This window comes from Carcharodon carcharias, chromosome 16 (assembly GCF_017639515.1).
Source record: "Carcharodon carcharias isolate sCarCar2 chromosome 16, sCarCar2.pri, whole genome shotgun sequence".
NCBI lineage: Eukaryota > Metazoa > Chordata > Chondrichthyes > Lamniformes > Lamnidae > Carcharodon > Carcharodon carcharias.
Genome location: NC_054482.1, coordinates 32,179,537 through 32,202,317, shown reverse-complemented (window position 1 = coordinate 32,202,317; position 22,781 = coordinate 32,179,537). Strand labels below are relative to the sequence as shown.

Sequence of the window (22,781 nt, the reverse complement as noted above, 5' to 3'; positions counted from 1 at the left end):
GGGAAGGTGAGGGGAGTGTTGGGGAGGAGACAGGGGAAGGAGGCAGGAGGAGTGGAGTGTCGGGTGAGGGGGGAGGATCGAGAGGGGTTGCCAGGGGGCGGGTTGAGGTTGTTAGGAGGCGGGTTCTGGTTGTCAGGGGGCGGGATCGGTTTGTTATTGGGCGGGGTCGCTCGCCCTCTCGCGAGAGCTGGTAGGAGCTGCGGTGGCTTGCGCGTGCGCAGCGGCGGGTAATGGCGTCAGAGAGGGGCGAGTTAGGGCGCTGGTAACGGTCACCCCGGAGAGCGATCGAGAGCGGCCATGTCCCGACCCACAGCACAACAGGTAGGAGTGATTAAACACCCCCAAACCCCGCCCTGGGACCGTGCCCAGAGAGAGAGGGAGAGGCTGATGCCGGGGCCGGGGCCTCGGGGAAGGAAGCGGGCGGGCGGACGGACAGGGGTAGGCCGGGCCGCCCTGGGGCCGGGCTCAGGGACAGGAGCCCGATTGGCAGCGGGGAGGCGGCAGAGAGGAAGGCGACAAAGTTGGGTTTGCCTGAACTGCCGGCTCTCCCATTCCCCGGTACATTCCCTGTAGCCCCCTCGCCCCCATGTCGTGTACAGTCAGTGGCCGCACAGCAAGATCCCATACAGAGCTGAACCTCCGCCCCGTCACCCGGGCTCTGGCTTCCCGCACTCTCCAGGTTAACATGTCTGATCTACGCAGTGCCCCAAGATCCAGTCAGAGACCCGCGGAGGGGAGGGGTGGGGGGGAAAGGTGACATTGCACCCTCCTCTACAGTCTCCAGCAATAAGAGTTTTCCCTGTGAACTCATTCAGAGTTCACCGTTTACTCAATAATTCTATTGCTGCATCATTGGCAACGCCAGAAGGTGAGCTGAAGATGTGGACCTTGCACTTTCCTCACCTAGCAAGCAATTTCCGCATTTGTGTTAGTGGTGTAGATTGGGGGATAAATATTGGCGTAACTACCCCCGCACCCCGCCACCTCGGCTAAATGCTGTGCTAGTAATTATTTGATATCCAGAGCAGATAAAAACCAGGGCTTAGCACTTCGTCCAAAGAACCAGGAGCAGAGCCACGCAAGTGAGATGATAAACGCTGCTCCTGATTCAGGATACACAGACTCCCAAGACAAGTCTGGTCGGCCCTTGCGTGTTTTCCCCGTCGCAAATTTCTATGAAGCTCTCAGTTCCCAGACCGGAGTTAGTTAACACTCCGTGGGGTGGATTTTCCACTTGGGTCGCAATCGCCAACATCGGCAAAACTTTATGTCCGTTTGTTTTAAGTGTTCGTCCACCTCCCAACCCCCTCACTACCCCCTTTCTACATAGACCTGTTTCCATTATACCCAGAACACTGCCCGATCACCCTGAAGCAGTGTGATCAGGCAGTGTTTTAAACTGTAATTTATTTTTTAAAAATTGGTTTAAAGATTTTCCTTTAAATTTTAAAGGTTGTTGCAACTCATGCAGTGTCAATCAATTTTAAAAGCGAGATAAACTATTTCCAGCTACATTGAGGTACATTAGTACGTTTATTAGTAAATTAAATGTGTTTAAAAGCTTTTCAAACATACTTTGTCGCGCCTTTATGCACAGAATAAGCAACTTAATTTTTAATGCCTACTTGAAGTTCTGCAAATGAGTGAATTAGCTGAACCACCCGATGGTGATTAATTCATCCTGTGTACATGGTCAATTTTGTTGATGGGGTCAGCTTCCAGCGTGATGTTCTTAAAACTAGTGTAAAGGATTGCAGAAACTTAAGTGTTACCCCAAAGCAAATTGCGTGTACGTTTCTGCGATTTTTTTGGGTTAGTTACACTGTAAAAGCCAGTATGAGTGAGTGAAAATTCAAGACCTCTGTTTATTCCTTACTGGTTTGTTTTTCATTACTTTAGCCCCATCTTTCCTTAAAGATATTTCCTGTCAACCTGCTGTTCTATTGTCCTCACTTTCTATAGTTGCATGAATCATTTTTCAACTTCAGTTGATTTTGTTATTTTTCGTGGGATGTGGGCCTTGCTACTTTTGTTGCCTACCCCTATTGCCCTTAAGAAGGTGGTGGTGAGCCTGCTGCCTTGAACCCCTGCAGTCCATGTGGTATAGGTACACCCACAGTGCTGTTTGTTAGGAAGGGAGTTCCAGGATTTTAACTCAATGACAGTGAAGGAACGGTGATATAGTTCCAAGTCAGGATGCTGTTTGGCTTGGAGGAGAACTTGTTAGGAATAAGTGGTGTTCCCGTCTATCTGCATCTAAGTGGTAGAGGTCATGGGTTTGAAATGTGCTGTTAAAGGAGCCTTGATGAGTCCCTGCAATGCATCATGTAGATGGTACACACTGCTGCCATTGTGCATCGAAGTGGAGAGAGGGGATTTTTAGGTTGGTGAATGGGGTGCCAATCAAGTGGATTGCTTTGTCCTGGGTAGTGTCAAGCTTCTTGAGTGTTGTTGGAATCACTGTCATCCAGACAAATGGAGAGTATTCCATCACACTCTTGACTTGTGCCTTGTAGATGGTGGTCAGGCTTAGGGAGTTTGGTGGTGAGTTACACACTGCTGGGTTCCTAGCCTCTGACCTGCTCTTGTAGCCACAGTGTTTATATGGCTAGTCCAGTTGTGTTTCTGGTCAATGGTAACCCCAGGATGTTGATAATGGGGGATTCAGTAATGGTAATGCTATTGAATGTCAAGGGGCAATAGTTAGATTCTCTCTTGTTGGAGATGGTCATAGCCTGGTACTTGTGTGGCATGGATGTTACTTGCAACTTATCAGCCCAAGCCTGAATGTTGTCCAGGCCTTGCTGCATTTGGACAAGGACTGTTTCACTATCTAAGGAGTCTTGAATGGTGCTGATCATCAGCGAACATCCCCGCTTCTGACCTTATGATGGAGGGAAGGTCAGAGATATTATTCATGTAGGTAAGAGGTTCCAGGGGTGTAAGGAGAATAAAAAATGGAGAGATTAGGAAGGATAATCAAAATTGTATTTTAAGAAGTGCCTTAAAGGACCAAAAGAGGGATTAGGGAGGGAATTTCAGACGCTGGGCTTAGGTGACTAAAGTGACAGTTGCCAGAGATGCAGGGAGAGAGTGCATGATGTTGCATTCAGGTTCAAAGAGCTCAGGAAGAGAGTTGTACATTAGAGGATGTTACAGAGAAATGGAGCGATCAAATTTTTAAACTTGTGACATTAGGAGACCAGTAACTAAGGCCAGTTACGATGCGGGTGCTAGACAAGGCATGGATGACAGTGTTTAATTTACTCAGGTTTATGGAGAATTCGAGGCCGGCCAGGAGAGCATTGAAATAATCAAATCTTAAAGTTGGAAAGATCTGATGAGAGCCTCTGCAGCAGGTGAACAATGGTGAGCACAGTGGTAGAAATAAGTGGTCTTTGTGATGCCAGTATATTGGCGAGAGCACACAGTTCATCGGCTGGAGGTGATGGCTTTAGTGTTCTGTTTCCCTGGAGGACATTGTGGCTTGCCCAAGACTAGTGTTGGGCAGGAATGTCTGAGAACACAGGCTATGATGTGGTTGACACAAGTGGTTGAGGAATAAAGCTGAATGTCATTGATGTATTTAAGGAAGACAAGCTTGTGTGTGCAGAATGGTATTGTCAAAGAGCAACACAATAAGGGTGAGTAGTAGATGAAGGGTAGATCCTCGGTTAATTTCTGAGATGACAGTGTGTGTGGAAAGATGAGAATTGTTCTCCTTGATTACCCTTCACCTTGGAAGTTTGGCTGGAATCCAGGAGCACCTGTACAGATCTTGGCATCACCCGCTATCTTCCTGCCTGTGCTTTATGGTTTGAAGCTGTGTTCTTGTCAGATGATTTATTTGTTAACTACATTGCGCGTCTTGGGCCCTTTGTGCATTTCAAAATATGTGACTATCAAATGGCTATCCACCAAAGCTTAGTTTATGGCTATCCAGTATTTTCCTCAGCATCAGTGTACCTTTACTAAGTTAATGGTTCCTCCATGCACTCCATCAGTTTCCATTTCTCAGGACTCTGACCTATTTCCCACGCTGTTTCTTCCTATTAATGACTTTCACCACTAATCACCCAGCCTTATTCATCCTCCATTCATCAACACCCTTCAGACTGCACACTACGTCCATTCATCTAGCAATGCAGCGGCTGAATCTCTGCATTTGAATTTCCGTCTTGTATTGGACACGATTAAATCATATGTTCAGTTTTTGAAAAACGCAGTTCTTTCATTTCTCTTGCAAATCCAACCAACAAGTCACAATAACTCATTACCTTGTCTCCACCCCTTCTTGTCCTTCAGCTGTTTGTATTCTTGGGTTCACTTTTTCCTTTGATCTCAAATCGCTCTCATTTTTCAAGAAGTTTGTTTCCTCTCTGTTTATTCAATCCACTGCTCTATTTTTTAGGAACCCAGAAGTAATTATTGTTTTTATACCTGTGTTGCTGCTGCTCATCTCTCGTGCTTCTGTTGAGGTATATATTATTGCCTGAGAGGTGATGCATATCTCTTAGTTGTTCTCTGTTGCAATCTATTGATTTTATTGATGGCCAGTGGTGCTCTGAATTCCCCCTCTGGTTTCTCCTGCACTCCCTAATGTGCAGTCTTACACTACATGTCACCTTACTCCCTGTACCCTTAATGTATTGTGACGATACATGTCATTTGCTCTCGCTCACTTTCCCAGGAACTCAAAATGTGAACTTGATTTGGTGGCTGTGAAGAATTGAGTGGTTTTTGGAGTGTGGGATGGTGTGTGTATGGATTGTGGTGCCTCCATTGGAACAGAGTGTAATGTCTGTCCTGTATGTTGCCGAAGTTCCAGGCTACCTTGTACTCAAGTTTAGTCTTTAACACAGTGAAGCATGAGGCATTTAGAAAAAAACCTGGATGCCTGCCATAAAGTGTTTTAATTTCTGTATGTTGTCACTAGTTCCTGGAAGTGCTGAGGATTTATGCCAAGCTTTTTGTTTGGTTCAATTTCTGAGCGACACACGATGTAAATCAGATCATTGTTTTTCACTGCACTCCATTATGATGGATATGCAAAAAGAGGGTTACCAAGGGTTTATTTCCTTGGTGACAGTATTTCATGAGCATTTGACCTCCAATTTTGAGTCTGTTTCCTTATTGATCTGCATGGATTGTGACAAATTACAGGACTAAACGTTTCCTATTCTTTGGTGAAGCTAAAATAATTTTGCTTGTGTTAGCTTAATCCCAACCTGGGCAGTTTGGATGGTTTGATGAGCACAAGGAAATGAAAAAGGCCATTCAGGATCTTGAGTCTGCTCTGCTATTCAGTAATATCATGTCTGTACCTCAACTCCATTTACCTGCTGTTGCTCCATATTCTTTAATACAAAAGCTTGTCAATCAGAATCTCAAACATTTCAACTGACCCAGAATCCACAGTGACTTGAAGGAAGGGAACTCTAGATTTCCACTACCCTTGTGTGGGAAAAGTGCTTTGTGATTTCACTCTGAAATGGCCTAGCTCTAATTTTAAACTTTCACCCCCTTGCTCTTAATTTCCACAACAAAGGATATGACTTTTCTTCGCACAGTCTGTCAAATCCTTTTAGTATTTTACATAGCTCCATCAGCTCACCTCTCATTTTTCTAAATGGAAAAGAATACAAGTTAAGTTTATGCAACCTATCCTCATAATGCAAACCTGCTCAGCCCCGGTTTCATCTGGATAGTGACTGTCAGTGACCGTGTCCTCAGGAGGGGAAAAGAATCGGGAAGGTTTCCCCTCCTGGAATGTGAGAGACTCTGGATGTTAGATGAGAACTGGATAGGCTTTGGCTGTAAAGCCCTCAACGGTTAAATAATTCTCTATTTTCAGGATCTCATAAAAATGTCCCTACGGGGTGAGGTGAGTGGGGAGTGTGTTACATGGAAACCTGGCATCGTGTCAGTATTTACAGGTGGTACCTGGGAGCATGGCAGTATTTACAGGGGGTCCTCTAGTGGGTGACGATGTTGGCAAGCCCCCCACCGCACCTCGTGGCAGGCAGTGTTTGCAGGTGGCCCTCACTCACAGGAGCACTGACAGCGCTCTTATCTTTGCAGGGAGGGAGCTCGCTGTCAGCATGCCCATCTCTGCAGGGTGTCTCTAGGAGTGTTCTCATAATATCGACATACCAAAAACCGTGGATTTCTTAATCAGCTGAGGAGTACACTATTCAACTCTTCCAGAGCACTGCTAGCATCCCACACCACTGATCAATCACCCTCTGACATTTCTGATTCCTGTCAACTGTCCACCCCTGAGCACATTGGCTTCACCTAAAAATCCCAGCATGGCTTCACTCATCCCTTTCTCTGTAAGAGCCTCTGGCACCATGCCCCCTCTTGCCCATCTGCACCATTCTTCCAACTCTAGGTTAGTTTATATTCCCAGTGAGACTGCACTGTGCCAGGCCTCAACTTTCAGCTGTTTAGCCCCCAAGTTGCTGCTACATTTTTAAAACCTCCTTCCTTGCTACATTTCATCTTCAGAAACCTGCTTAAAGCCCAACTTTTTGGAAAGTGCCTTTGTCCCACCCTCCCCTCGCTTCCCTCTTGCCTGAATGTTTTAATACCTTTGCTTCATAAGTGTGTGTTGTTTACCTCCTCACTAACATGTGATCTGTATTATCGGTGTTGTTTGAACTTTTTAGATAGGAATTAATGTGGAGTCTTGTAACCCAGCTGGTTGTTAAAACCCTCAGTGTTAGAAACATGAGTCAAGGCTCAGGTTTAAGTACACCTCCCATAGTAATAGGATGCCAAATATGTATGACGAGGGATAAAAACAAAAAAACTGCGGATGCTGGAAATCCAAAACAAAAACAGAATTACCTGGAAAAACTCAGCAGGTCTGGCAGCATCGGCGGAGAAGAAAAGAGTTGACGTTTCGAGTCCTCATGACCCTTCGACAGAACTAGTTCTGTCGAAGGGTCATGAGGACTCGAAACGTCAACTCTTTTCTTCTCCGCCGATGCTGCCAGACCTGCTGAGTTTTTCCAGGTAATTCTGTTTATGTATGACGAGGGAGCTGGTTGCAATTGTTTTGTAATGGTGTAAGTGGGAGCTGAAACAAATTAGAAATATTATGCAGGTTGCTGTTTTGAGAAGTTAATATAAAAGGTGTGCTTTTCCTGCTGGCATTGGGTGGTGGGGTACAAATATGTTCTCTGCTTGGGTGTGCTATTTAACTGTATAGAAATAAAACATTCAGAATCAGTACAAAAACAGAATTACCTGGAAAAACTCAGCAGGTCTGGCAGCATCGGCGGAGAAGAAAAGAGTTGACGTTTCGAGTCCTCATGACCCTTCGACAGAACTTGCGTTCGAGTCCAAGAAAGAGTTGAAATATAAACTGGTTTAAGGTGTGTGTGTGGGGGGCGGAGAGATAGAGAGACAAAGAGGTGGAGGGGGGGGGCGGGGGTGTGGTTGTAGGGACAAACAAGCAGTGATAGAAGCAGATCATCAAAAGATGTCAACAACAATAGTACAATAGAACACATAGGTGTTAAAATTAAAGTTGGTGATATTATCTAAACGAATGTGCTAATTAAGAATGGATGGTAGGGCACTCAAGGTATAGCTCTAGTGGGGTTTTTTTTTTATATAATGGAAATAGGTGGGAAAAGGAAAATCTTTATAATTTATTGGGAAAAAAAAGGGAAGGGGGAAACAGAAAGTGGGTGGGGATGGGGGAGGGAGCTTACGACCTAAAGTTGTTGAATTCAATATTCAGTCCGGAAGGCTGTAAAGTCCCTAGTCGGAAGATGAGGTGTTGTTCCTCCAGTTTGCGTTGGGCTTCACTGGAACAATGCAGCAAGCCAAGGACAGACATGTGGGCAAGAGAGCAGGGTGGAGTGTTGAAATGGCAAGCGACAGGGAGGTTTGGGTCATTCTTGCGGACAGACTGCAGGTGTTCTGCAAAGCGGTCGCCCAGTTTACGTTTGGTCTCTCCAATGTAGAGGAGACCACATTGGGAGCAACGAATGCAGTAGACTAAGTTGGGGGAAATGCAAGTGAAATGCTGCTTCACTTGAAAGGAGTGTTTGGGTCCTTGGACGGTGAGGAGAGAGGAAGTGAAGGGGCAGGTGTTGCATCTTTTGCGTGGGCATGGGGTGGTGCCATAGGAGGGGGTTGAGGAGTAGGGGGTGATGGAGGAGTGGACCAGGGTGTCACGGAGGGAGCGATCCCTACGGAATGCCGATAAGGGGGGTGAAGGGAAGATGTGTTTGGTGGTGGCATCATGCTGGAATCAGTTGCCATGTAATGTTACTCCCTTTACAACTTCAGCTTTTAATGGTTTAAAACACCTAATATTTTCTGTTTTCTTCATTCCGATAGCTTGCCCCAGTGGTTGTCAGGTCATTCAAACTTGCATAGCAGAGTCCCATCCCATTCTGTCCTGGAGTCACTGGATGACACTTACCTCTCCCCTCCATAGCCTGGGGACACTGACACCCAGGGTGCCTTCCCAAGCTGGGATAAACTAACTCAGTATAGGCTGAGGATCCACATTCTTTTGGAGAGGGTGGAGTTGCATTATTTAATGAGCCTGTGTTGTATAACTGTCTTCTTGGCATCACAGCAGCAACTACTGAATGTTATATTGGATCAGCTCTGCCAGGCCAGCTAGGAAATAGCTGAAACTTGCCATTTCCTGATCATATCCCTCCCACTCATTGTTGGGATCTTGTAGTACTATAAGTATTTATCCAATTCTCTTTTGAAATCTGTTATTGAATCTGCTTCCACCATCCATTCAGTCAGTGCTTCCAACTTTCAAATGGATTCTAACCCATTTTTTGAATGTAGTGAAATATTATTAAGTTATGGAATGCTGTTTGCAGGTGATTGCACAATGGGATTTTCATCATTTGATATAATTATTTCCTCCTGAAGGAATGCTAGTCCATTTGTGGGCTTTGATAGTCTGAATGCTGGAAGATTATTTGGTCTTGTGGTGCGTTGCACCCTAATCCTGATCTCTGCAGATGCACTTTTGATCATGTGATACTAGATAGCAACCAAGAGTGGGAACTTTGGCTGCTTTTTTAAGAACTAAGTCTCCCTATTCACTTGCCAGTTCCATCATTTCCCTTCTAAATGCTGCCTTCTTTAAAACCAGCATGGACCAGGGGCAAGAGCTTTGGGCCTTCTCTATAGTTTGGTCATTGACTGGGGCTAGTAGCCTAGTTGCTACGTTTCCAGACTATCAGCCCAGAGACTGAGTGCTCAGACCCCACCATGAATTCATTGTCTGATAATCTGTTGAGCTCCTGACAGCAAATGATCATGAAAACTGCTGGATTGTTACAAGAACAACTAGGAACCTGTTATTCTCATCCAATCTGGCCCACAAGTCTTTCCAGTTCCATTCTACATGGTTAACTCATGATGCCCTCCGTACAGTTAAGGATGAACAAAACAAAAACAGAAACAGATATACCTGGAAAAACTCAGCAGGTCTGGCAGCATCGGCAGAGAAGAGTACAGATGACGTTTCGAGTCCTCATGACCCTTCAACAGTAGTTCTGTTTATGTTTTTGTTTTGGATTTCCAGCATCTGCAGTTTTTTGTTTTTATATAAGGATGGACAATATCTGCCTTGCCAGCATTGCCACCATCCAAAGAAAACCACACTTGGGTCATGTGTTTACCTACATGGCCAAGGAAGGTAGGCATCATGCAGATCTGCTGTGGAAATGTGGGCACAATAGGATGCTGTGCTCTCATTTTACTGTGTTTGATGCTGTTGTAGAGTGTACTTGTATATGTTGATGTGCTGGCATGTTATTTCCATTGCACTATGATTGTGTTAATGATCTGGGACTGTTTTTCTTCTGGTAGCTGATTTTTTGTTTAATTCATTCATGAGAAGTGAGCATCACTGCCTAGGCCAGCATTTATTTTCCCTTCCCTAATTGCCCCTGAGAAGGTGAAGGTGAGCTTCCACATTGCAGTTAGTGGAGCATTCCAGGGTTTTGACCCAGGAACAGTGATATAGGATGGTGTGTGCTTTGGAGGTGTTCCATTGCTCCTGCTACCCTTGCTTTTCTAGGTGGCGGAGGCTGTAGGTTTGGAAGGTGCTGTCGAAGAAGCCTTGGCGAATTGTCGCAGTACATCTTGTAGACGGTACACACTTCTGCCACTGTGCATTGGTGGTCGTGGGAGTGAATAATGAAGGTGGTGGATGGCGTTCCAGTCAAGTGGGCTGTTTTGTTGTGGATGGTGTCAACATTCTTGAATGTTGTTACCTCTGCTACTGAAGGTGGGCAGAGGTAATGTTTTCACCCCTGTTTGTTAGTCTGTAAACCAATATATCTCAAAAATGAATGGATTGATTTCAGTGAAACTTGGTGCACAGGATATGACTTAAGGAAGAACTGATTAGTCTTGGGCAAAATTGTGGATCTGGATCCTGGAATTTTTTAAAGGATCCCATTAACATTGTAAAATAGGGCGAATTGACTTTTTTAAAAATATTGTGGGTTGTTTGATTTAGAATATTGTTCATTGTTTTAGAATGTTGTGGATTGTCTCAGCCGCTGTGCTGTCAAAATATGAGTAGAGTTTTCTCCTCAGAGAAATTAAATCTCTTAATAAAAATCATTCTTTTTTCAGCTTTCTAGTTGGAGAACATCAACCAGGCAAGGAAAAGCCTCAAGGAAGAGGTGTGTAATTATAATGTTGAGTTAACACAATGTGGTGTTGAAGTTGCCCTCATCCAGACACCCTGACTTGTACCTTGTATGTACATGGTGATCAGGCTTTGGGGAGTCAAAAGGTGCGTTGTTCACCACAGAATTCCCCACCTCCAACTTACTCTTTTAGGCACAATATTTATGTGGCTGGCCTGGTTAAGTTTATGGTCAATGTTAAGCCCCTAGCAATTTGGAGGAGGGGGAGGAATGGGGGGGAGATGGTATTCAGCGATGGTAATGTTGAATGTCGTGGGGAGTTAGCTAGATCCTGTGCTTTGGAGATGGTCATTATCTGCCACTTGTATAGTGCAAATGTTACTTGCCTACCCAAACCTAAATGTTGTTTGGATCTTGCTGCATATGGACATGGACTGCTTCAGTATCTGAGGGGTTATGAATGGGACTCAAAGCTGTTCAATCACTCTGGAGAAAAGGTCATTGAAGCTCCTGAAGATGTTTGTACCTAGAACATTGCCCTGAGGAGCTCCCACAGCAATGTCCTGGGACTGAGATGTTTGACCTCGAACAACTAAAACCATTTTCCTTTGTGTGGAGCATGACTCCAGTCAGCAGAGAGATTCCCCCCCTGATTCTATTGACTTAGTTTTACGAGGGCTTCTTGATGCCACACTTGGTAAAGTGCTACCAAAATGTCAGGGCAGTCACTTTCACCTCACTTCACCTCACCTCTGGAATTCACTTTTGTTCCTGTTTAGACCAAGGCTGTAATGAGGTCTGGAGTGAAGTAGCCTTGACAAAACCCAAACGGAGCATGTCATTGGGGAATAAGTGCTGCCTGATAGCACTGTCTACAGCACCGCCCATCACTTTGCTGATGATTGAGAGTAGACTGATGGGACAGTAATTTGCTGGATTGGATTTGTCTTGCATTTTTTGGACAGGATATACCTTAGTTGTTTCCATAATGTTGAGTTGATGCCAGTGTTATAGCTGTACTGAAACTAGGGGTGCAACTAGTTTTGGAGCACAAGTCTTCAGCACTATGGCTGGTATGTTAATAGTCATTGCTGTGGCTGCTCAGCCATTCGTACATATCACATGGGGTGAATCAAATTTACTGAAGACTGGTAGATGTGAAACAAAAACAAAAATACCTGGAAAAACTCAGCAGGTCTGGCAGCAATCTGCGGAGAGGAGCACAGTCAACGTTTCGAGTCCGAATGACCCTTCAACAGAACTGGAGAAGGGCAGTGGGGTGGGTGGGGGGTTTGTGGAGATGAAGAATTCATAGAATGTTTCCGGGATAGTTGCTTAGAACAGCATGTGCTGGAGCCAACCAGAGAGCATGCAAAACTGGACCTGATATTGTGTAATGAAATGGGACTAATTAATGATCTCATAGTGAAGGTACCCCTAGGTAGCAGCGACCATAACATGATTGAACTTTACATTCGTTTTGAGGGATTGCGGAGTGGGTCCGAGACTGTGTTTTTAAGTTTAAATAAGGGATAGGTGTTTAATTGTCCTCCACTGTTCATGACTGGATGTGGCAGAATTGAGCTGATCCATTGGTAAGATTGCATTGTTTTGTTTAACGTATGCTGTTTGGCATGCACGTGGTTCCGTAGTTGTAGCTTCATCAGGTTTTTAGATAGGCCTTATGCTGTTTCTGGCATACTCCCCTACACTCCTCTTTGAACCAGGGTTGATCCCTGACTTGATGATTGTAGTAGAGTGAAGAACTTGCAGGCTGTGAGCTTACAGATTGTGTGGTTGGATACAATTCCATTGCTGCTGATGACCCACAGCACCTTATTGATGCCCAGTTTTGAGCTGCTAGATCTATTCTTATTCTATCCCACAACGATAGTGCCACGTAATATGAAGAAGAATGTCCTAAGTATGAAGTTGTCACAAAGAGGACTGTGTGGTGGTCACTTCTACCAATACAGGAAGTGAGGAAAAGGCGGAGGGGTGGCTCTGTTTGCTAATGATGGTATTAGCACAATAGAGAGGGATGACCTAAGTTCAGGAACCCAGGATATGGAAATGGTTTGGGTAGAGATGAGAAATGGTGAAGGCAAGAAGTCACTTGGAGTCATGTACGGGTCCTGTAATAGTAACCACATGGTAGGATGGAGCATAAAGGAAGAAATAATGGGAGCTTGTCAGAAAGGCACGGTGATAATATCATGGAAGACTTTAACTATGTAGACTGGAAAAGCCAAATGGTCAAAGGTAGTCTAGATGAAGAATTCATAGAATGTTTCTGGGATAGGCCAAAAGATTGGACAGAACATAAGGAACAGCAAAGGATGACTAAAAAATAAACAAGGAGGGAAAAATTGGAGTACGAGAGAAAGCTAGCCAGAAATACAAAAACAATGAGTTTCCATAAATATTTTTTAAAAAATGAATTAACAAAGTGAGTGTTGGCCCTATAGAAAGTGATTCTGGAGAATTGATGATGGAAGACTAGGAAATGGCAGATGAATTGAATGGATATTTTGTGTCAGTTTTCACTAGAGGCTACAAGTAACATCCCAGAGGTAGCTATAAATCAGGAAATGGAAGGGAGAGGGGAAGTCAGGAAAATTACAGTCACCAGAGAAATGGTACTGAGTAAATTGTTGGGGCTGTGGGCTGACAAGTGCCCAGGTGCTGATGGACTTCATCCTAGGGTCTTGAAAGGAGTGGCTAGTAAGATAGTTGATGCATTGGTTTTAATTTTCCAACACCCCCTAGATTCAGGGAAGATTCCATTAGGTTGGAAAATACTAAATGTAACTCCGTTATTCAAAAAGGGAGGGAGACAGAAAGCCGGAAACTGCAGGCCAGTTAGCTTAACACCTGTCATAGGGAAAATGTTAGAAGTTATTATTAAAGAAGCGACGGTAGAGCACTGGGATAAGTTCAAGGTAATCAGGCAGAGCCAGCATGGTGTTGTGAAAGGGAAATCTTGTTTGACCAAATTATTGGAGTTTTTTTGAAGAAGTAACATGTGCTGTGAATAAAGGGGAACTGGTAGATGTACTGTACTTAGATTTCCGGAAGGCATTTGGTAAAGTGCCTCGTCAATGGTTATTGCAGAAAATAAAAGTTCATGTTATTGGGAGGTAACATATTGGCATGGATAGAAGATTGACTGGCTAACAGGAAGCAGAGAGTAGGCATAAATGGGTCTTTTTCAGATGTAACGAGTGGTGTGCCACAGGGATCAATGCTGGGGCAATTTATATAAATGACTTGAAGGAAGGGATAGATTGGATAGTTACCAAATTTACTGATGACTCAAAAATAGGTAGGAAAGTAAGTTGTGAAGATGACATCATAAGGAGGCTACAAAAAGATATAGATAGGTTAAGTGAGTGGGCAAAGCTCTGGCAAATGGAGTATAATTTGAGAAAATGTGAAATTGTCCATTTTGGCAGGAAGAACAAAAGAGAAGCTTGTTATCTAAATTATGAGAGATTGCAGAGCTCTGAGATGCAGAGAGATCTGAGTGTCTTAGTGCATGAATTGCAAAAGGCCAGTATGCAGGTACAGCGAGTAATTCAGAAAGCTAACAATGTTATCATTTATTGCAAGGGAAATTGAATACTAAAGTAGGGAGATTATGCTTCGTTTATACAAAGCGCAAGTGAGACCACATCTGCAGTACTGTTTACAGTATTGGTCACCTTATTTAAGGAAAGATGTAAATGCGTTGGAAGCAGTTCAGAGAAGGTTTATTAGCTTAATACCAGGAATGGGTTGGTTGTCTTATGAGGAAAGGTTGGACAGTTGAGGCTTGTATCTACTGGAGTTTAGAAAAGTAAGAGACTACTTGATTGAGTCGTATAAGATCCTGAGGGTCTTGACAGTTTGGATGTGGAGAGGATGTTTCCTCTTGTGGGAGAATATAGTACTAGGGGGTCACTGTTTGAAAATAAGAGGTCATCCATTTAAAACAGAGATGAGGTGGAAGTTTTTCACTCAGAGGGTTGAGAGTCTTTGGAACTTTCTTCCTGAAAAGGCGGTGGAAGCAGAGTCTTTGCATATTTTTAAGGCAGAGGTGGATAGATTCTTGGTAAGCAAGGGGGTGATATGTTATCAGGCGCGAGGCAAGATGTAGATTTGAGGTTACTTTCAGATCAACCATGATCTTATTAAATGTCAGAGCAGGCTCAAGGGGCTGAATGGTCTACTTCTGCTCCTTGTTCGTATGTCATGGACAGATACATCTATGACAGGTAGATTGGCGAGGATGAAGTCAAGTAGGTTTTTCATTTGTTCTTTTACCGCCTGCCACAGGGCCAGTCAGCCAAAAATATCCCTCAGGATTCGACCAGCTTGGTTATTAGTGGTACTCACGAGCCACTCTTGGAGATGCACATTGAACTCCTCCACCCAGAGTACATTCTCTGCCCTTGCCCCACACAGTGCTCCTTCCAAGTAGTGTGCACTGTGGAGAGTGTTGATTCATCAGCTGAGGGAAGGTGGTAATCAGTCGGTGGTTTCCATGTCCATATTTGACCTGAGAGTTCATGGGATTTGCTGTAAATGTTGAGGACGAAAAGGGCAGCACTCTCCTGACAATGCTGCCACCTCTGTGGTGTTTGTCCTACTGGTGGGATTGAACATAATCTGGGATGGTGGTGTCAGGGGCATAGTCATACTCACTGAATCATACCTTAAAGAAAATGTCAGGCCGTTGCTTGACTGGTCTGTGGGACAGCTCTCCCAATTTTGGCATATGTTCCCAGATGTTAGCAAGCAGGACTTTGCAAGGTGTTGTCATTTCTGGTGCCGAGGCTTTTGCTGGGGGCTCTGTCAGGATTTTTTATTTCTGTAGCAGTTTGGTACAACTGAATGGTTTGTTAGATCATTTCAGAGGCAGTTAAGAGTCAACCAGGTTCCTTTGGGCCTGGAGTTGCATGCAGGCCAGACTGGGTGGGGGGCGACAGATTTCCTTCTGTAAAGGATGTTAAATTCCTTCAATGTGAGGGCCCTGGAAAAGTTTTGGGTAATGATGGGGGCCTGCAAGTGTTGTCAGTATTTCCAGGAGACCTCCAGGAATTTCAGCATTTACAGGCTGTTTTCTGGAACATTTCACTATTTGCAGGGTCTCCCTGGGGGTGTCAGTATTTACAAGATCCCCCTGAGAATGTCAGTATTTACATGGGCCCCCATGGAGTGTGTCAGTATTTACTGGGGGCTCCTGTATTGTATCAGGTTTTAAAGGGATCCTCATACATGTATTTGATAATCCCATTTAGATGAATGCAACTACATGCAAAAGTTGAACCCATATCAGATGAGAGAAATTTAAATGTCTCTGCATGATTTGTCCCACTTTTCTAAAGCAGCTTTGTTGGTTTTGTGTTGTGACAGCTTGTTTGTGCTGCTTGGAAAACTGGGTCAAGATTATTTTAAACTATGGCAATGTTGCACATTTCTAGTTATTTCCTGGATATGTTCTTTGGTCTGAGATTCACTGAATAAGGGCTGTGGTAGAATTTAGGTAATGTCTTGAGAGAATTTTTCTTTTACTGTGAAAGCTTGCCAACTGCAAATTATACATTAAAAGGGGAGGCTTTTTGCCTATCTGTTTAGTCCCAATTTTCCTGCCCTTCTGCAGAGCATTTAAAAAAAAATGTTTCTTCTATATATTTATAGACTTCTCTTTTAAAAGCTTCCATGTGCCCTGTTTGTGGTTGGTCATTCCAAATTAGACCTTGTTCCAGATATGATAAATCTCTCTCTGGCCCTCATGTCCTTTAAAATAGAACAGCCAGAGCTGGGTACAATGATTTAACTGTGGCCTACCCAACAATTATGTAAGTTTATCGACTGAACAAAACATCATCTTGTGATACTTTGAGTTGTTTGTACGTGTTATTTGGTCTTGTTTTGAGTAACATGGTTTTACATTCGATTGGGTTTAGGCGTGTAAAATTTGGACAGGCTTGCTGACATGCAGGTAGTGAACTTATCAGGACCCTGTAGTATTAATTTGTGTTTACCTTATTTCTTCTGGGCCATTGGATACATCTTAAAGTGGGCGATGGGGCTGTTTTAAAGATTATAGTAACCAGAATTTTGGCTATTAAATTGTGGTTTCGACAGCTTCTGTTTTCGTATGTAGCTGGAAACCATATTCCTGTGATGAATGGTGCTCTGGCACCCAAAGTAATTAAAAAAGCAAATGGAAAAGTGGCCCTTTCTGAAAGGGATTAGATTTTGAAAGTGCAGAAGTGCTTCAGTTATAGAGTACTCCAGTCAGGCCACTTCTGGAGTATTGTGGTCCGTTTTGGGCATCACCTCCCTTGAAGAGGAGATACAATGCAGATTTACCATCGCGTTATTAGTTAAATTCTGGGGACAGTTTGCATAATCCTTTGAATATAGAATGGTGAGGAGTGACCTAAATTGAGTTGTTAAAAATGGTAAAGGAATTTGATGAAGCAGATAAATCAAAACTATTTCCTCTGAAGGGGAATCCAGAATATGGGTGCAACTTCATAATGAGAACCATGTTATTCAGGAGTGAAATCAGGAAGCACTTCTTCACACCATCAGGAGCTCTATTTGCACAAGGCTATGAATACTTAACGTCAATTAAAACTTTTGAAATTCAATGATAGGCCAATAATGTGTAGTAAAGACCGATAAATGGACTAGAGTTATGGATCAGACATTATCTAATTGAATGGCTGAAGATGGTTGAGGGGCAAAATGGCCAACTCATATTTCTGTGTGTCTCGGTTTCAAAGAAGTGTAGATGCAATCATACAGTCGAGATTTTGTTCTGTTCTGCAGAGTGCATTGTTTTTCAGCAAAATTTTATTTTTCCTGTCAGCGTGCGCATTTCTATGAAAAGCCATAGATTTTGGCCCAAAACCTGCTTGCTGTACCTAACTGGTATCATTGTGAGATGTCTCACTCCAGTGAGATCTGGCCAATATTGTGCAACAAACTTTCCTGCCACATGTGAACTTACCTGTTAGAAAAAAACCAAGGAACTTTATAAGCTGCACGTTTCTCATCCATCCAGGTGGCAGTTTTTCATATGGGTCTGGACCATGAGTAATGGCAGACTGTTTGATTGTAGCCAACACAATTGAGTGGATATTTCTCTTCACCTCGTTCACACATGAGCACTTCTCAGCATTTAGACAGTGATCAGGGATGCAGCTCTGTGGAGATTTCTCTCTTCCTCTTCCTCTCTGACCATCATTCCCCCACCCCATTCAACCCAACCAAGCAGCAAATACTGAGGTCAGGTGCATGGCTCAGTAACCCACCTCAAATTAAATTTAGCAACCAAGGCATGGGGAGGGGTGGGGGATGGTGGTAGGAGTGACCCTTATGAAAAATTCTGAAATGTGAAAAAACACATCATTGAAGGAATACTGCAGGAAGGGATCTTGAAAAATAATAATCCTGAACTCCCATTTCTTCTACCTCTGCCTCCTCTTAGTCTTTGGGTCTGAGACAGCTGCCATCAGACTGATTCGATTCCATTTCATAACGTAGGACATTGTGATGATGTAGCTTCCCCTCAGATGGTAATGTAAAAGAGTAAGTTGCATAATCTTCCATTGAGCGCTCCTTTGCAGGAGTGTTCCTGTTTTTAATGACTGATAACTGGCAGCTGCTGGGAAAAGATCTATCAGCAGTACTGCTTATCCACTATAGGTACAATGCCTAGCTTTAACTGTTAGAAATGAAGTATGTGTTTTTATTAAATAAAATGACATGATATTAAACCATTCCGTTGATAAAAGGTCCATTAACTGCCCCCCCCCCACCAACCACAATTAGAATAATTTCTACTAGCTAGCTTCCATGGATGAATTGCGAAGTACTCTGCGCCATACAGATGAGTGATGCATTAGTTTTGATTCCTGACCTGTACTGAATTAGCCCAAGTCAAATGGATTAGGACAGGGCACTGAAATAGCTCTGTTTCTGTGAGTTGGAGATGGCGGGCAATGTCAGCAAGGTTGCCCCTCCTGAATACTACCAGCAAATGCTGCTGGGAAATGAATGAAGATGTCTGAGGGCGACTCGGAGGCAGCTGCTGTCTGATAGCTTCATACCCCTTGCTGCCTGGCCTTGCATGTAATGAAGGGCCACTTGGATGATGCATTGAGGGAATGTGTTTGCTGCTAGCCTTCATTGGGCCATAATGAAGCTTGATTAGTTACTGTAGGAGTGGAAATAAAATAAGTCACTTGGACAAGCATGATTGTTTGCATTCCACCTTCCCTATTTATTGTCTGTTTCCATTGAAGTTGATAAGGTCAGCACTGCATGACTTTGTGTCATCTAACGTTCAGACAGTTTCAGCAGTAATGTAATGAATATGAGCAGTGCAGCTGCAGTTCTCTCGGCACAAGAAGGGCTGATGCTCTGACTAGAGCCACCTCTGGAAAAGTTGCTTCCTTCCAAAACTACGGACAAAGAATATGCAGAATTTTGAAGTTATAACTGATATTAGAGTTTCAGAAGTGGCTACCACTGTGGAAACTAACCTCTTGAGTGTTCCAACATTACCCAGCTTTCAAGAGACTGCTGCAAACTAATTCATCATGATTAGCCGTACCTCGGTTTTCCTGCACAAACCCTATCTGGGATACGCTGAATCCATTGAAAATTGTTTACGTTCATTCTAGTGCTCCCTGACAATTTCTTCAAAAGCCTGTGTTGTACAACTAATGCAAAGAAGTTTGCAAACTTCCATTCCAATTTATCTCAGGTCCTGTTGAATTTGGAATTATAGTGCCATTATTGTTAAGCTTCACGTGCTGAAAATCTGAATGCATGTTAGAAATTAAATTAATGTGTGGTGAGCTAACGGTTTAAATTTACTCCAGCACCGGTAGATCATTGTATTCAAGGTAAGTCAATAGATGTTTTCTAAGAACAGGAGCATTACACTAGGTAAAACACAGTGTAAGGTGTCAATGATGAAAACATAAAATGCTGGAAAAACTCAGCAGGGTTGGCAACATCTGTGGAGAGAGAAACAGAGCTAATACTTCGAGTACGTATGACTCTTCAAAATTCATATGTTCTTCCCCAGCCTGCTACGCTTCCCACCTCATGTCTCAAATTACTCAAATGTGTCTCAAAAAAGTTATTATCTGCAAGAAACCTAATTTGTATTTGAATGAATTGATACTAACTATCCACCAGGAAGCCTGTTCCATAGATGGACCCCTCGTTCTCTGAAATAATGTTTCTTCAGATTAACCTTCACTCACTAAACGTTTCATTACTCTTTCAAGAAGATTGGAGACGCATGAGATGCCAGCACCGAGTTCACATTGTAGATTTTGATGATTGTGGGCGTATTCCTGAACATAATACCATTTCGTAGAATGACTAGCAACACTCTACCTGAGAAGAAATGCAAGGCAGAGTTGAAAGTGCTATGATTAGCATGCTGTGGAGGGACAAGTGATTTTTGACCAAAGATTCCCAATGCTTTCCTGGGATTTCCTTATCTTAAGTCTGGGCCTGTTATAGACGAACTGATACAAGGTTGTTGTATCAGGAAAGTAGAATGCATCTCTATCTGAAATGAATGGTGAGCTGCAACTTTTCATAAATTTTCTTGTTTAGCTTTATTTCTGCCAGTATCTGAGGACAGATTAAAGTGTCAGGGATTGATTGGTCCTTTGTCTATATTCAAAGCCCTAACCTGTCTTATCTTTTCAGATACTGACAGACCTGGTGCCTATGTTCTCTTTTAATTTGATTTCAAGCACTTGTAGTACTCTTTAATGATCAAGTAGTGGGTAGTATGATCAAGTTTACATTAATAGTGTTGCAAGAACTGTGTCAGCTTTGGAAGGTGAAGATTCTGGAAATAATTCAGATTCATGCAGGGGTTAAGCATGCTTTTTGCCTTTTAGAAGTGTCTCAAGTGCATTAAGCGCAATGAAACACTTTATAAACACAAGAGGCAGTTTGGGCACAGGAAGATCCCACAAGCCATGATGGGATCCTAATCCTCAAACTGTTCCTTGGAACCTTTAACATCTACCTGCACCCCCAGAATGGACTGATCGGACCTTGTTCTAACATCTCCTCTGAAGGTTGGGAACTCGAGTGCAGCTGTAGAACCCTAGCAGAAGCCTGCACGTGACTTTGATGTGGGGACCTTGAGCGCCGTCATTGTAGACCTGATGTTGACGGGTTGGTGATCTGAGATCTGTGACGTGTTAAACCACAATGACCTTAACGCACCAAACGCCTTCTGCCTTTGCAGCTTGCGAGAGAGACACTGTCTTCTTACACCTGTTCTGTCATTGAGGATTTGTTGGACTGCACATTGTCTAGCACTCTCCCGCCCCACCCCCAACCACCCCGTACCTTGCCTCCATGGGTGGCCCCAACAGGAGCACCTGATGGGATTCTGAAGAGCTCACAAGCCTCGCCTGCATGTCAAGGTGACAATCCACAATGAGCTGTAGAACCACCCTCGGAGTGGGGCTTGAACCCACTACCTGCTGATTTGGATAAGAGTGCTACAAACTGAGATAAGATTGCACTTGAAAGAATGATGACCTGGGCAAAGTACTGGATGATCTCTATGGATTAGGTAAAAATGGCAGGAGAGGGAAGAAAAATGGAAAAAAGCAAAATACCATTTAAAATTCTAGCTCAGTCAGTTACGTTAGACATTCAAGTTGTGCAACAAGATCAAATTTTAGAAACCTGGGTAATTAATAGTTTTGTTGGTCTTTGCTCCAATTCCCAGGCGCTGTCTGTGTGACCATTGGAGGTTTGACGTGTAGAGCAGGGGATGTTGGTGTAACTCTTTCGAGTACAAACCCGTTTCCATCTGTTTCAGATGAAGTTACATTGTTTCATAGTTTGCCATTGTGAGATTTGAACTCTTGATCTTGGGGTTACAAGCCCAGTACCATAACCACTTGGCTATTTAGGCCAAGCTTGGGATGTTGGTGTGTTGAACAAATCCATCTGTTCCTGAAATTGACCTCTGCTGTGATATTTGCTGGTGCATTTATACTGCAGCTGCTGTTGTGAGGCTAGTTACTGCAGATTTCAGGAGTGTCTGCACTTTCTCAGCATTTAAATCAGCTCCAGACAGGCAAGATATTTACACCACAGGTTAGAACTGCAAGTCTCCATCCCTGAGGAGAACTCAGCTTGTGCTCTCCTTACTGTTTAGAGAGCACTGTGGGAGTGTCTGCCTTTTTCTGAACAATTAAATTGATTCCAAGTAGATTGAAAAACAGGCCCAGAGAGATGGAAAATCACTGAGCATCCTGACGTTGCACTCCTTGCACTCTTTGGCCAACCTAAGCAATGTGAGACTTCCTGCAGGAGACAGCCTCAACTGCTTTCTGGAGCTGTGTACTTTAGTGTTGTGAAGCACTTTGCAATGATGCTTACTGAAGTTGTAGGATAAAGGCAAGTACGTGCTTTGTACTTGAAATCGGTGTGGCATATTGCAGTCCAATTTACTATGCTGTAGAATAGCAAGCTGTGAGACTGTACACCAACTCCCATCCCTTACACTTTGAGAGTGTCAAGTGGATGCTTATTTAGTTATCACTTATTTAACCATTCTGCTATGGCAATCCTGTAGGCAGCACATTTCAGCTCAACCCTGAGAAATCTGACAGCTTGTTTTCCCAGTTGGTTGAAGTTGGCACCCAATGTGGGAGCCCCCTCAAAAAAAAGTAATACTAGAGTCATAGAACATTTAGGACACAAGAGGCCACCAGGCCCATTGTGTCTATGCTGGCCAAAAAACAAGCCACCCAACCTAATCCCACTTTCCAGCATTTGGTCCGTAGCCCTGCAGGGTAAGGCACTTGAGGTTCATATCCAGACATCTTTTAAATGGGTTAAGGGTTTCTGCCTCTTCTACCCTTTCAGGCAGTGAGTTTCAGACCCCCACAACTGTCTGGGTGAAAACATATTTCCTCATTTTCCCTCTAATCTTTCTACCAATCACTTTAAATCTATGTTCCCCTAGTTACTGACCTCTCTGCTAAAGTAAATAGGCCCATTCCATCCACTCTATCCAGGCCTCTCAAAATTTTGTACATCTCAATCAAATCTCCCCTCAGCCTCCTC

The 22,781-nt window shown here is 43.5% G+C and overlaps 1 protein-coding gene across 3 annotated transcripts in view; it reads left to right on the top strand.

Annotated features, from left to right (window-relative positions):
- The first annotated feature begins 231 nt into the window (after positions 1-231).
- The window catches only part of cep350 (centrosomal protein 350), a 217,244-nt gene continuing 194,694 nt past the window's right edge, over positions 232-22,781 (top strand). For all 3 annotated transcript variants that reach the window (XM_041207879.1, XM_041207880.1, XM_041207878.1), the window contains exon 1: positions 232-321. The gene's annotated coding sequence lies outside the window, so the exon portion shown is untranslated. The remainder of the gene's footprint in view (positions 322-22,781) is intronic.